Source organism: Thermobia domestica, chromosome 6 (assembly GCF_964235325.1).
Source record: "Thermobia domestica chromosome 6, izTheDome1.hap1.1, whole genome shotgun sequence".
Taxonomy (NCBI): Eukaryota; Metazoa; Arthropoda; class Insecta; order Zygentoma; family Lepismatidae; genus Thermobia; species Thermobia domestica.
This window is the reverse complement of record NC_137459.1, coordinates 116,485,277-116,498,361: the sequence shown is the minus strand read 5'-3', so window position 1 is coordinate 116,498,361 and position 13,085 is coordinate 116,485,277. Positions and strand designations below refer to the sequence as shown.

Here is a 13,085-nt window from a genome sequence, read left to right as displayed (position 1 = left end):
TCAGTTACGCAAATCTACGAACATGTTGAAACGAAACATACGGCTATGTATATATCAACGGCAAGTAATGCAATGTGTGATAATCATCTTCGTGAACAAGGATATTGTGTTAACTTGTACGACGTATAATAAGATTTTTTTAAAGAAAAAAATGAGAAGACTACATGGAATTTATACTTCACTTTATTTCAATAACGCAATTTCGCTACTTCAATTTGAATAACAAAATAATAACAAATAGCGAAACTCTCTTTATGACAGAAATCATGCTGTTAGCCGATATGCTTGCGGTATATAACCAAAAGAGCAAACGACGTAGCTAGCCGGAACCAGATAATTGAAAGAAGTGACACCTCTGTAAAATTCCAATAATTCTCTACAACTACATATTTGCTATTTCTCGATGGAGCATTAAATGAAATAGCCACGCATGGTTATAAGACTAATTTATTTGTTTAATACAAATAAAAGACTACCAATTTCCGTTCTTTTGCATAACATTACGTTTTTTTCTTTTCACTATGGTAATTCCCACAACATTTTCATATAAACTACTGTTGTATAATAGGTAGATGTAGTATAATATCATCACAAATTGATGCACAGCATGCTCTTCAGGCCTAATTTAAAAATCCTCACATACATATAATATGTAATCAAAAGTATTTGGACACCCACCTGAAGCTGGAATCGCAGTTTGACGTATGGTCTATTTCATGTAACTGCATTTCATATGGATTTGGCCTACCCCTTGCCTTTATAACAGTCTACTTAAAGAGACATACTTCCGATCAGGTAAGAGAAGGCCTTTAGGACTAACAGCAAATTCTTCGCGGACAGCCGCAATAAGGGCAGGTATTGGTGAGTCTTTTGTAATCTGGGACGAAGATGGCATTTCAAAATATCCCATACATTATCAATAGGATTTGTGTTAGGACTATAAATTACATTGTTGCGTATTCCTGGGATTATATTGACTTCCTTCAGTTATCGATTCCATATGGTTCCTTTCAGTAGCGAAGTTATATGATACCTGGATTTACAGCTTAACATACTGTCACCACACGATCCCCTACCGGAAATCAAACCCGAATCTCCCACGCTATCCATACCACAGTTATGCCATACTGTCAGGTTATTTACGAAATATGAGCAAAATTGCCTGAACCATTTTTCAGAAAGTCGCCCGGAAAGAAACACACCCCAAGAGTAAACTTTTCGGTTTTTCCCAGAGAAATGACATATTACAGTATGGGTTTGTTATTGAAAACTGATTTATGAAATATAAACAAAATCGTTAGAGTCGTTTTCGAGAAAATCACACTTTTTTTTTTTTTTAAGAAAAAAACTTTACTCTTCAGTAAACTACCCTTATTTTCAGGACTAGGAATAAAGCTTGAAAAATCCTCCTGGCCAATCCATAAAAACTTCAAAATTTCAAAGTTCAAAAAAGTTCAAAATTTGGTTCAGATGTGCTGAATGGTATGGCCTTTAGGCGATCGTGCAATCAGGACGAACAGAGGTGAACTCGCTTTTCGGTATCTATGGTTCACGAAACGCATAAATTAGAAGATATCTTGAATTAATTTTTCTTTTCCCTATCAACACACACTTTCCACTACCACCCCCTCTCGTCGCTCGATAGTAAGAACTTTCAGATTTATTTTTAAAAAGATTTCCAATAATATAAAGGAAAATTAGTAAATAATTAATTTGGATGATTAAAAAACCTAGAAACTTTAACAAGCAAAATAAAATATACGTAATCAATTATTAGTTCTAACGTCAGAAATCCGTAACGATGACTTGAGTAGTAGTATGAGTTAAATTTTCTTCCACAGTGATTTTGCTTGTATTTCATAAATATTTCGCTACGAATGATGATAATCCTACGATATGACGCAAACAAACCACTTCTGGAATAAAATCAATAAGGGTTTTACTGTTTACTGGAGAAAGTTTCGCTTGGACGACTTTTATCAAGAAAAAGCTCCGGGGATTTTGTACAGATTACGTAAATAAGTACTGAAACAATCAGGGTTTGCCCAAGTGGGCCCAGCCCGAAAAAACCCACCGGGTTTTTTCGGGTTGGACCCACCTGAAAAAACCCACCTTTTTTGAGCTTTTTGTTAATATATTATTGATACAACCAAGGTGGTCACATTGAAAGTGATTTTTATCAAATTTTAGACTTCCCTTGGGCGAATTGAATGCTTTCCCGTTAAGATATACAACATTCAATATAACACCTTCATAAAGTTCTGAATGCACTGAATAAATAAAAAAAAAACCTTACTGTAGCTTGAGATAATTAAGTAGCAAATTAATGTATGGGTTATGCTTATAGCCTATTTGAAGGGGAAAAAATGCAATTTTATATTTTAGAAAATACTTTCCGTGAATAGTGTGCTCGCCAGCTCGGCGACGCCGAGGGACGTTGTCCCTCATACGTTTGACGCGTTTAAAGCCATAGATGCCGGTACTACCAGTAAACATGTAGTAAAACTATTAGTATTATTTCTTACCTTTGATGGTAACACAAATATTCTTCAGTAAAATTTAGTTTTCCAACAACAACAGTTTAGTGCAGTTATTTGTAGGTACTATTCAAATAAGCATTCTGTAGAATCAACACCAACAAAAGCGTAAAAATTCGTCAAATTTAAGAAACTCGATGCTCAGAGTTCCGAACTACGTACCGCTTACTATTTCAAGTGCTGAATTCGAACTTTCGTACTAGTGGAAGTTTCGATGTACAGTAAAGGGAGCTGCGTTTTCGAGGGAGGAGAAAAACAAAGTCCCGAAAGAAGTTCTCGGGAAATTCCGCCAATTGAACGCACAAAGCATCGAAACTGAATACTTCAACAATAAAACTATTTATTTTATGCTGGAAGATATTTTATTTCATTTAAGACATTCTGAAACATCCTAACTATATATAAAACTACATGAGTTGACATAAATTATTGAGTACTTCCTGTAGGGATACAACGATTAAATTTGGCATGATGGTAGCTTTCCGGGACTAACAGAAAAATTGCCAAAAGTGAATATTTTTAATTTTTAGGGGGTCTAAAGAGGGGATTAAAAATTTCCCCATGTTATTTAAATGGGCCTTTTTTGGACCTATAATCTCATGTTTTAGGTACTTAAAATTGGAATAAAAATTTGAAATTCGGTATGCTGAACGTTTCTTAGCAGTACCTAAGTAAATCAGTAAAAATTTAAAAATCCAACTTTAGAGTGGTTTTATAGGGAACTGAAAAATCTTTCCCATGTTATTTATATGGAACACCTTTTACACCCCCAAATTATTGAGCACTTTCTGTAGGGCTACAATGGTTAAATTTGACATCATTATAGCTTTTCGGGACAAACCCACAGGAAAATTGCCAAAAGTGAATATTGAGGAGGTTTAAAGATTAGATGAAGAATTTCTCCATGTTATTTAAATGGGCCTTTTTTTTAAAACATATAATCTCATGTTTTATGTACTTAGAATTGGAATAAAATCTTGAAATTCGGTATGCTTATACGTTTTCATAAGCGTTACCTAAGTGAAACATCAGAAATAAAAAATTCCAACCGTATAGTAGTTTTATGGGAAACTGAAAAATCTTTCCCATGTTATTTATATGGGACGTTTTCTACACCCCAAAATGTTTAGGCACTTCCGGCATGATTAGAATGATGAAATTTGGCATGATTATAGCATTCCAGGACTAACCGACAGGAAAATAGCCAAAAGTGAATATTTTTAATATTTTTAGGGGTCTAAAGGGTGATGAAGAAATTCACTTGTTATTTAAATGGGAGTTTTCTTGGGATACAAAATCTTATCTTTTAAATAGTTGAAATAGGAAAAGAAATGATAGAATTGTGGGTTCAAGAGATGCGAGGCCGTAGGCCGAGCAAAGACAGTGTGTGGTGGGCGATGCCTCCGGATGGACAGATTCAGGAAATATAAAGAGCAAGCTCACGAAATTCACTGTTGATGCAAAGGGCGATAGATAAGAAATGTGAGGCCGTGGGCTGAGCAAACTCGGGGGCGTGGGGGCAGAGCCTCTGCTAGCCAAAAGCTAGTTTATTTTATAAAATATGAATTAGTATATATCTTTCTTAATGGTCTTAAATTAACTTTCTGGAAAGATCCCTCTTGCAACAAGTGCTCGGGAAATTCCCGTAATTGAACGCACAAGGTATCGAAAGTGAACTTCAACAATAAAAACCATTTATTTTACGCTGTTAAATTAATATATTTGGTGTTCATATTTGGCAAACGTCACTGAGGCTTCTGGGATGATTCAATCTGCATTTGTTCGTTCGTCTGCTTGTACCACACATACTACAGGGAATCACTTCCGGTCTTTTAAGTGTAAATTTTCAGAGTACAAGCACGAGGCACACTAAATTTCCTGTATAGATTTTGGCGGCATACCAACGTAAAATTTCAAAATGGTGACAATTTATGTTTTTCAAAATAGTGGGCATGCACGCTACAAAGCGCAATTGTCGGTCTTTTAAGTCGAAATTTTTAGAGTAGAAGCACGAGATACTCTAAATTAACTGTACATATTTTGGCGATGATCCAACGTAAAATTTCAAAATGGCGGCCATTTTTTCTAAACATCAGTGAATAGAAAATTGTTGCAAGTTGTGACAATGATAATCTTGAAATATAAATCACATTGTAACACTTTCACCCCAAAGACATTGAAATATTTTGATAAAACCCAATTAAACCCGAAAAAACCCAATAAAACCCGAAAATACCCGAAAAAACCCATATGGGCCCAGGTGGGTTGGGCTTTTTCAAAAAAACCCGGGTTTTTTCAAACCCTGGAAACAATATAACATAGGCCACCTTCCTCACTCTCTTAAGGAAAAAATAGCTGTAGAAGTGTTTTGTTGAGATAATTTTCTCAGAGGGTTCATGGAATTTCGTTCATATTTCATAAATTTATATATATTAACAATCTTACAATATAGTGCATTTAATGTATATAGGGTTCCCAATTGTACCAGTTTGAGAAAGATTAACCAGGAGTTTTGTCTTAACCCGGAGGATTTTTTTGTTCTACTGGAAAATTAAAATCCCGGAATTATATATTCCGTCTCTTTAATATTGAACATACGTTGGTTACGAGAAAATGAAAGTCTGCCTGTCTTGATTGGAAATTAGCTGTCTTGATTGGTTTTCAAACTGGCATTGCAGTTATCAACAAGTGAAAGTTATGCATCCCCCACATCCTAAGTATCGTTTTGGTTGCCTAACCAAAATAAGAGAGACGGTCTCGGTATATACGTTTTACAGGTTGCACATATTCAGTCTGGCAGGCAAGGAACAACCATAAACCAAAAAACATATACAAAACCATTTTGGTTTTGGTATAAAATCTTGCTTACATCTCGCTTTTTGTTCGGGCAAACATTTTATCCCGCTTCAGAGAGTTCAGTTTACTAAATTGAAGCCATAAACAGCTATTTTGGGTCTTATGTTCCTTCTTTCTAAACTATAATATTATGACGCAATTTTTAAACCATGAAACTTATGGATTAATTTTAAAAGTTCTTTCCTCGTATTTTAGCGCCTCAAAAAATGTTGCATATACCTATAACCAAATTGTACTTTATTCATAGATTTTAAATGATTACCCTCTCCCATGAAATCTAATTTATTTTCAGAACAGTTATTGCTACCACTATAAAAGTTTTTACAAAAACATTTTTGTCGTTGGATGTTACTCTCATAGCTCTATAAGCAATTCGTAGGAAACAGGAAACCCTCTGCGTCCACCAATATACACCTTTTCTTTCCTATCAAATGACTCACTTTCTTTTATTCTTTATGTTTTTTTTTCAGGATTTTTCTTTAATACAGAATCTTCTCTTTCAGAATGCAGTAATTAAATATTTTTTCGTGTTATAACAGAAAAAGCAAAGGTGGAAAGTATCCTTATTTCTACACTCAAATCGAATTATTTTTTGAAAAGACTAAATTTCCGCCTGCGAAAAGACGAACAAAGAAAATTAGATTTTTAAAAATTTTTTTCGAGCCCCTGCATCTCTAGTTGTAATACAAATATTAATAAATCTATCAGGTAACACATATATTCCTCGATCCTAAAGTCACCTCCAGACAAATGAGTATGAACAGCCTATCGTCAAATATGTCTTCCGGAATGAGTCAACCTGTAGTTGGGAACCCTATATGTAACCTATATTTTTCTAAGAAAATTTGAAAAGGATAGTTTACTGACGGAATGTGGCTTCGAAAATAACGATTCTATTCGTACTCCATTAATAAACATTTCATTACTTATCCTACAATATGGCAATAATACACTTACTTAAAAGAAAGGGATTTTATTGATGAGGCGATTTGTTTTTGTAGGGGGACAAAATTTTCGGAAAATATCTATACGAATGTTGTTAAACATTTTAGTAATGACGTTATGGTACGCATATTCCTTTTACAGTACTAACCTGCTGAGATCAACCAATTTTGAAAACGTGAGTCTAGTAATAACAAGCTCCATTCTAAGTTGACAATACAGGATATACATAACCAACCAGAATATATATAAACGACTTCGATTTTTAAGTCCAAAACCAACCAGCATTATGTTTCTTTCATTACACCAGTTCAATATTGTGATTATTTTTCGCTCTCTCTTCACAATCGCTTACATCGGCATTTACAGAGGTTGTTCAGCCTACGTTTAGCCGATTTCGTTCCTTCCCTCTCCCGGGCAGAATGGACTCACCCGACCTGGCTTGTGGCGTCCTGCAGTGTTGTGCAGTGGCTTCCTGGGAACGGAGTTGTTTTTCCGGGCGGACGACAATAACGCACAAAACAGGACCATTGTTGTGAGTGTTATGTTAAATTTATTTCCAAGTGTGTGGGTTTCCGCTCGGTGACCAAAATGCCCCCAAACTAAGCCGGTTTTGGGAAGGCTATGTTGCGGCTCTTTATGACGCGCACTTCAGTGTTTCTTTCATTAGAAAACAGTGCAAGAAGAATGGTTGCAACATCAGTTTAAGTGGAATTAAAAATGTTATTAGAAAGTACAAGGGCAACGAAGCTCCACCATTTGGATCACCAACGAAGTTGCTTAGGAAGCAGGAATGCACCAAGGCTACCTCCACCATGCAGACGAAACTTCGCAAAATGGCAATGCAAGAAAATCCGCCAACACAAAGGTGTATGGCTAATCATCTTGACGTGTCTTTGGGGACTGTGAGCTGGACGTTACACCATCAACTCAAGCTGGAAAAAGTCATGAAAGCTCGCGGCCATCTTTTCACGGATGCCCACCAAAAGGAACGAAAGTGTAACACCCAGAAGCTGTACGAACGACATCTGGCAAAACAAATGTGGATGTACGTCGTAACGCTCGATGAAGCATAGATTTAAATTACCTTTCCGACTGCTGCAAACTGAGAGCCATCATGTACCGAGAGAAAGGCGCCAAGAACTTCAGAAGGTGGGTCCGTGTCTGTAAAGAATCCTTCCCAAAAGGGTTCATGGTCGTTACTGGCTACTGTTACCGAGGTAAACTGAAGATTCGTAAGGTGGCGAAGAACTGCAAAATAAATTCGCAGTATTTTCAGGACCAGATCATGCGGCCGATCTACGAGCATGAGATTCCAACAATGTACGGAAATTACGCCAATCTGGTGCGCATTCACATGGATAAGGCCTCATCATATACCTCACGATCGCCCCTCGCATTATACAGGGAGATGGAGGAGGCAAGTGGTATACAGGTGATACCTTTCAATGAGGTATCTGTTAAATCTCCAGATGCAAGTCATATGGACTATTGTGGATTTGGATTGCTGAAACGGGCTTTGAGAAAATGGCGTGTGACAACTGTGGAAGGACTTTGGAAAGCTGTGCAAAGAGAATGGGACAAGATTCCCCTCCCAGTTCTTCTAAAATTTTAGGTAAGTCGAAATTGGCCAAATGTAGACTGAACAACCTCTGTAGGAATAATATGAAAGTCAGATTTGTTACATGGTTCATTCCTCTATGAAGATGTAACTACTGAATCTCTCATCAAATTGCAAGTCGGTTGCAGAACCAATGGATGGATGTATACTTGCACTTCCTCTGAGAATACGAGAATCATATTCTCACAAGGAAGCTCTCGCCTGTGTTGCGAAGTCAAACGGACTGATTACAATATTGGTATCCAGACTTGAGACTTCTCGTTTCTCTTCTTAAGTGCTTTAGGTAGTGATGGCAATTTGATACCGGGGTCTCTTTGCTTTTACTCTTGTCCTTAGCAATACTAATTTAATCCTTTGTTTACCAAGTTAAAGTAGTGACGCTGTTTATCAGGTGGGTGTAAATACACCCCAGTAGAGAAATTGTTTGTACCAGATTTCCTCAGATAAAACCAGAACCATCAGAGTAAGCGAATGTTCTAAAAACATATTGACTCAAAACACTCTAGACAAATAAACATGATCAGTCATCTAATAATAATTCAGTAAAACATTTGTTGCTCTAGTTACCAACTGGGATGTACACACACTAACTTCAAATTCATACAACATAATTTAATGAATAGTATTGCATTCCTGTAGATTTGTCTAATAGATAGTAAAAGTCAAGGAATACTACCCACGAGAAAATATTATTATTTAAGTAAGAACAAAATACACAACATTGTGTGTGTGTGTGTGTGTGTGTGTAAACCTCACTTGGTAAACAGAGTTAAAAATAAGACTGAAATACCTAAAAAGACGAGAAATGAAATCAAATATAACATTATTAGCCACCATAGAACGGGTTGTGCGTGTGTGTTTTTCTACTTTATTAGCATGGTTATAGTTTTAGCAAAACCGTCAAATATGTACCAGAGATTCTCCTGTCCTACATGTCAATATTAATCAGGTTACTTAGTATTGCCTCAGATCACGAACAGCATCTGTCGGGCAAAACCACTTTGGAGATCTTAATAACATCTTAAGCAAATCACATTTCACGAAATGCAACACACGTACAGCGCCTGATTAAGTAAAAATTTCCTCGCAATCGAGTTTTTTTCCTTCTCAACATTCATCCTCTTTGAACAAACTATAGCAGCTCTACCAGGCATGACGATTGACTCACGCTTTTTTTTTCTGTCACGTTGACCACTGTTCTCAACGGACCATAGAGCTTTTGTAAATTACCTCTCTTCGAGATACCAAGAACCCTGATTCTGCTGTTGATTGAGAAGAATTTCTACCTTCACAACGCATAGAACTCTTCAATTCCACGGGAAAGAAGCATGTGATTCGTCACAGCCTCACGGTATTCCACGCAACGTGAGAACAGTCAGCAAAGATGCCAACAGTAGCATACTGTTAGAAGAGTGTTCATCTGTCTTCATTTTCTACTACACCTGATACAGAATGCTAAAACCCTACAAGCCATTTTTCAACGTGTAATGGTTAGGGTGTCCAGTTTAAGACTTTTTACACCATTATAGAGCAAGTTCACTAACACTTTCGAGTAAAAGAAAAAAAAATGCACTTTCAACATTCATTGTAAAGCTAATAAAAAGAAAAGGAATAAGACATCACCACAGTACAACAGATGTCAATTTTACGCTGTGGGAAAGTTTTATTTTATTTTGTTTTATGTTTTCTTGAAGCTTTGAACTGTTTTGTTCACATCTTTTAATGAAATGTTCCAATAAAAAAAGTTAGTAAGACCCTCTACAAAGTGTATATATCAGAAATTCTGAAACGTGATCTCGTATTAATCATGAATAACATATCTATCGACCAAAACCGACTGGAAGATCGGGAAATGCTGAAACTAGTACAACACTCGATTAAGTTTTAAACAATCCTTGCAATATAGGCCTTTGTTTATTTTCTAACAACCACACCATTTAAGCACATGCTTATCCGATAAGGGAGATTTTATTCAGTAAGTCAGTACATAGAATCAGCGACAAACGTTCTTTCTGTTTGGTAAAATTTATTTTAGGAATAACGGTAGAACGCACACAGTTTCACTGAGTTTCACGGCTGGAACGTATAAAAAATCGCATTCATTTTAATTTACTGAAAACTGTACTTAGACTGTCCTTCCATTCTGGTTATTTACGAAATTAATTTCATCAAACGGAAAGAACTTATTTGCTGACCGTACCTTAGTCTGTTAGTAAGTAAGCTACGCAAAATTAAATCTTCAATTACCTCCTTCAAAGTTTATTCGATTAATGTAATGAATAGACTGAACATAAAGGACGACGTTTCCAATGTGATTACTGGACTAGAAAGTTGTAAGAAAATTATTTCGTTTGGATACATCTGATATAGATGCACATAATTACGGGGTACTTTAATGATCCAAACATACTGGACCTTATGCACAGTCGCTCTGACGCGTGCCATACTAAAGAGTTCGACTAACATGCAGACTGGCCCAAAACAAGGTATACAGTCTCATATTGATTGGCCCATGTCATTTTATATAATTGATTTATTGTTATCAATACAGGTTTGAATTAGTTTACTTCATTATTTTTTATTTATTTTCACTCATACATTGAACTCGGAATAGACTGAAGCAAATAACTCATCTTAGTCAACTGTCATACTTGATCAATACAGCTGTATAGCTACTTTTGGGCCACTCTGTATATTTCCTGCAGTAGTCAAGCCTTTCGTATGATGCTAATCATATGTCAAAACGAAAGACCAAATGATTTTTGTTAACTTATAGTATCACTTGGTTGAGTACATTAGGGTTTAGCGTTAAGGCTATATGAGGCGTGGACCTACAGTTTGACGTGGAATCCGGACAAAATGAGCTCCCACCGAGAATCGAATCAGAATCCCCTTAGCTGAAGACGCCTACGCTAACCATATTGCCATAAGGGATCTCTCATTTCTCGTGTGTGTGAAAATGAAGTAACATATGATAAAATAATATGAAATATTTCTACTTCCCTCACTACTAATACATCTAAATCGAAAGTGAAGCAGGAATCTCTTTTTCTAAAAATTAAAGCGGCTTAATTCCAGGTTGGCTTTAGACAAAAGTATACTACAACGGAAGTTTTAAACTCATCTCTCTGAAGTTTTCTCTGCTGTCTAGTGGTTAGCACGCACGCCTTTTATGCACAGTGTCCCGGGTTCGACTCCTGGTGGGACAGCATTGAACTTATTACGGTAGTTTGAATTCCATCTTAAACTGTAAGTTTACGTTTCATACATCCTCGGTGCTGAAATGTGAAGCTAGGGTGAACCAACAAGCAGATAAACAGTAACTTAGAATAATTTCTATTTCTACGTAATCTAATTTGCACGTTATCATGGCCAGAAATTAAAATGATGGGAAAGAAATTACTTCAGACTTCTAATGGCACCCAACCATTTGCCTAAGAAAACTGAAATATGACTGAGAAAACAGCAGTCAAGATGAAGTCAATAAAGTGAATATATATATATATATATATATACAATTCCCCAGAAATGAAATACATTAGAAATGAGGAAGCAGATAAGTACGGTGGGCTACTGCAGAACACTCCTGCATACCCATGGGTACATAGGGTTGCTGGTTAATTCCTAATGATGTGAGTTATGGATGAATAACATAACGTTAAGTTTCTACCCTTTCTCGTTCCATCAACTCGCTTGTATTTATCATTCTCTTCCTTTAGTGTAGAGTATATATAAGCATTTCATTCCATCTACAACAGGACTGGTATATTAATTAGAAAGAAATTAATTTGCTGTGGAATCGAAATTAGACGGTTTGTTTTTCCCAACACATTTTAAAAGAAGCGTATTGTTAGCTAACAGATTACTGAAACATTGTAACAAGAACTAAATTTTTCAACGCAAAGAAATAGAATTAATATTAAGTAATTTACGGCTTGAGGATTTTATTGATCGAATGTATGTATTGAGACACTGAATAGTTTAGTTTGTAATCGTACAATATGCTGTAACAAACTAACATGCTACGGTTTTAGAAACTGGAAATCGATTGCTACATTATTCTTTAGCTAACGTAAGAATTCCCTAGCAACCGTGTTGATTTAGTTACTATCAGAAAAAAAAGATTACGTTACGAAAGTAGACGTCATTTCCTCCTGATAAAACTAACTGTGAACACCATGGTGAATTGCTTGGACGAGACGGCTCGATAACATATCTATAATAGCTGAAGAGAATAATCGCTAAGTTCAGTTTTAAGTCGTGTCATGTAGATCTTGGTATGCACACTTTCGTTTACCAAACCTTAATACAGCAGCAATTATTTCTTATTGTATTGTATATTGCACCGCCTCCATTAGCCTATACGGTAGATACAGTACATTGTGAATTTCTTATGTGTGCAGGAGAACGTTAATTTTCTCGGTAGAGACAGCATACAATATAAAGGCAGACAACTGACAATCATACGGATCCTGTTTCGTTGTGAATAACGCATGAGGAAAGCACACAAATGAAACGAATTTGTTTTTCATCCTTCTTTATGGAATTATTCTGACGTCATAATCACCACTAACATCATTCTTAATACAGTCCCTTATGGGAGCAGAACAAATTAATGGCTAGGTAACGAGTGCAGTATACTAGACGAACTATGTTCTCTAGTAATAGAAGACAAGTAACATGAATAATGTTTTCCTTTTTGTATCACTGCTGCTGCTGTTTCACTCTTCGTTGTTTGATTCCAGGCAAAAAATAACATCCAGTAGAAATTATGAATTAGGACTTTAATAAAAAGTTAGTTTAAACAACTATCATTGACTGGCACTACAGTTTGAAAACGTACTTTACACACACCAACCTACGACGGTACTAGTTACGAATATTCATTAGAGTTGATTGCTCAATCTATTGTAACATCACATGTCAGCTCCAGGCCAATATGAGACGACTGTTTGAAGTGCAATCATAGTCACTACTTGGGCTGTTACCAAAGGCGAACACCCATTGGTGATTGAATCCAGTACCACGCGCGCGGAAAGCACATACGTTAGGCCGGTCATATATTTACCACAGGACAGGATGCTCGTGTCGAGTTTCAGTACTATGAGGAATGTAGCAAAGCATATTCA

General features: G+C 36.2%; 1 protein-coding gene across 2 annotated transcripts in view; it reads right to left on the bottom strand.

Moving 5' to 3' along the window:
- LOC145688161 (uncharacterized) overlaps positions 1-13,085 on the bottom strand; it is a 351,061-nt gene that overhangs the window by 229,673 nt on the left and 108,303 nt on the right. The gene's annotated exons all lie outside the window — the stretch shown is intronic.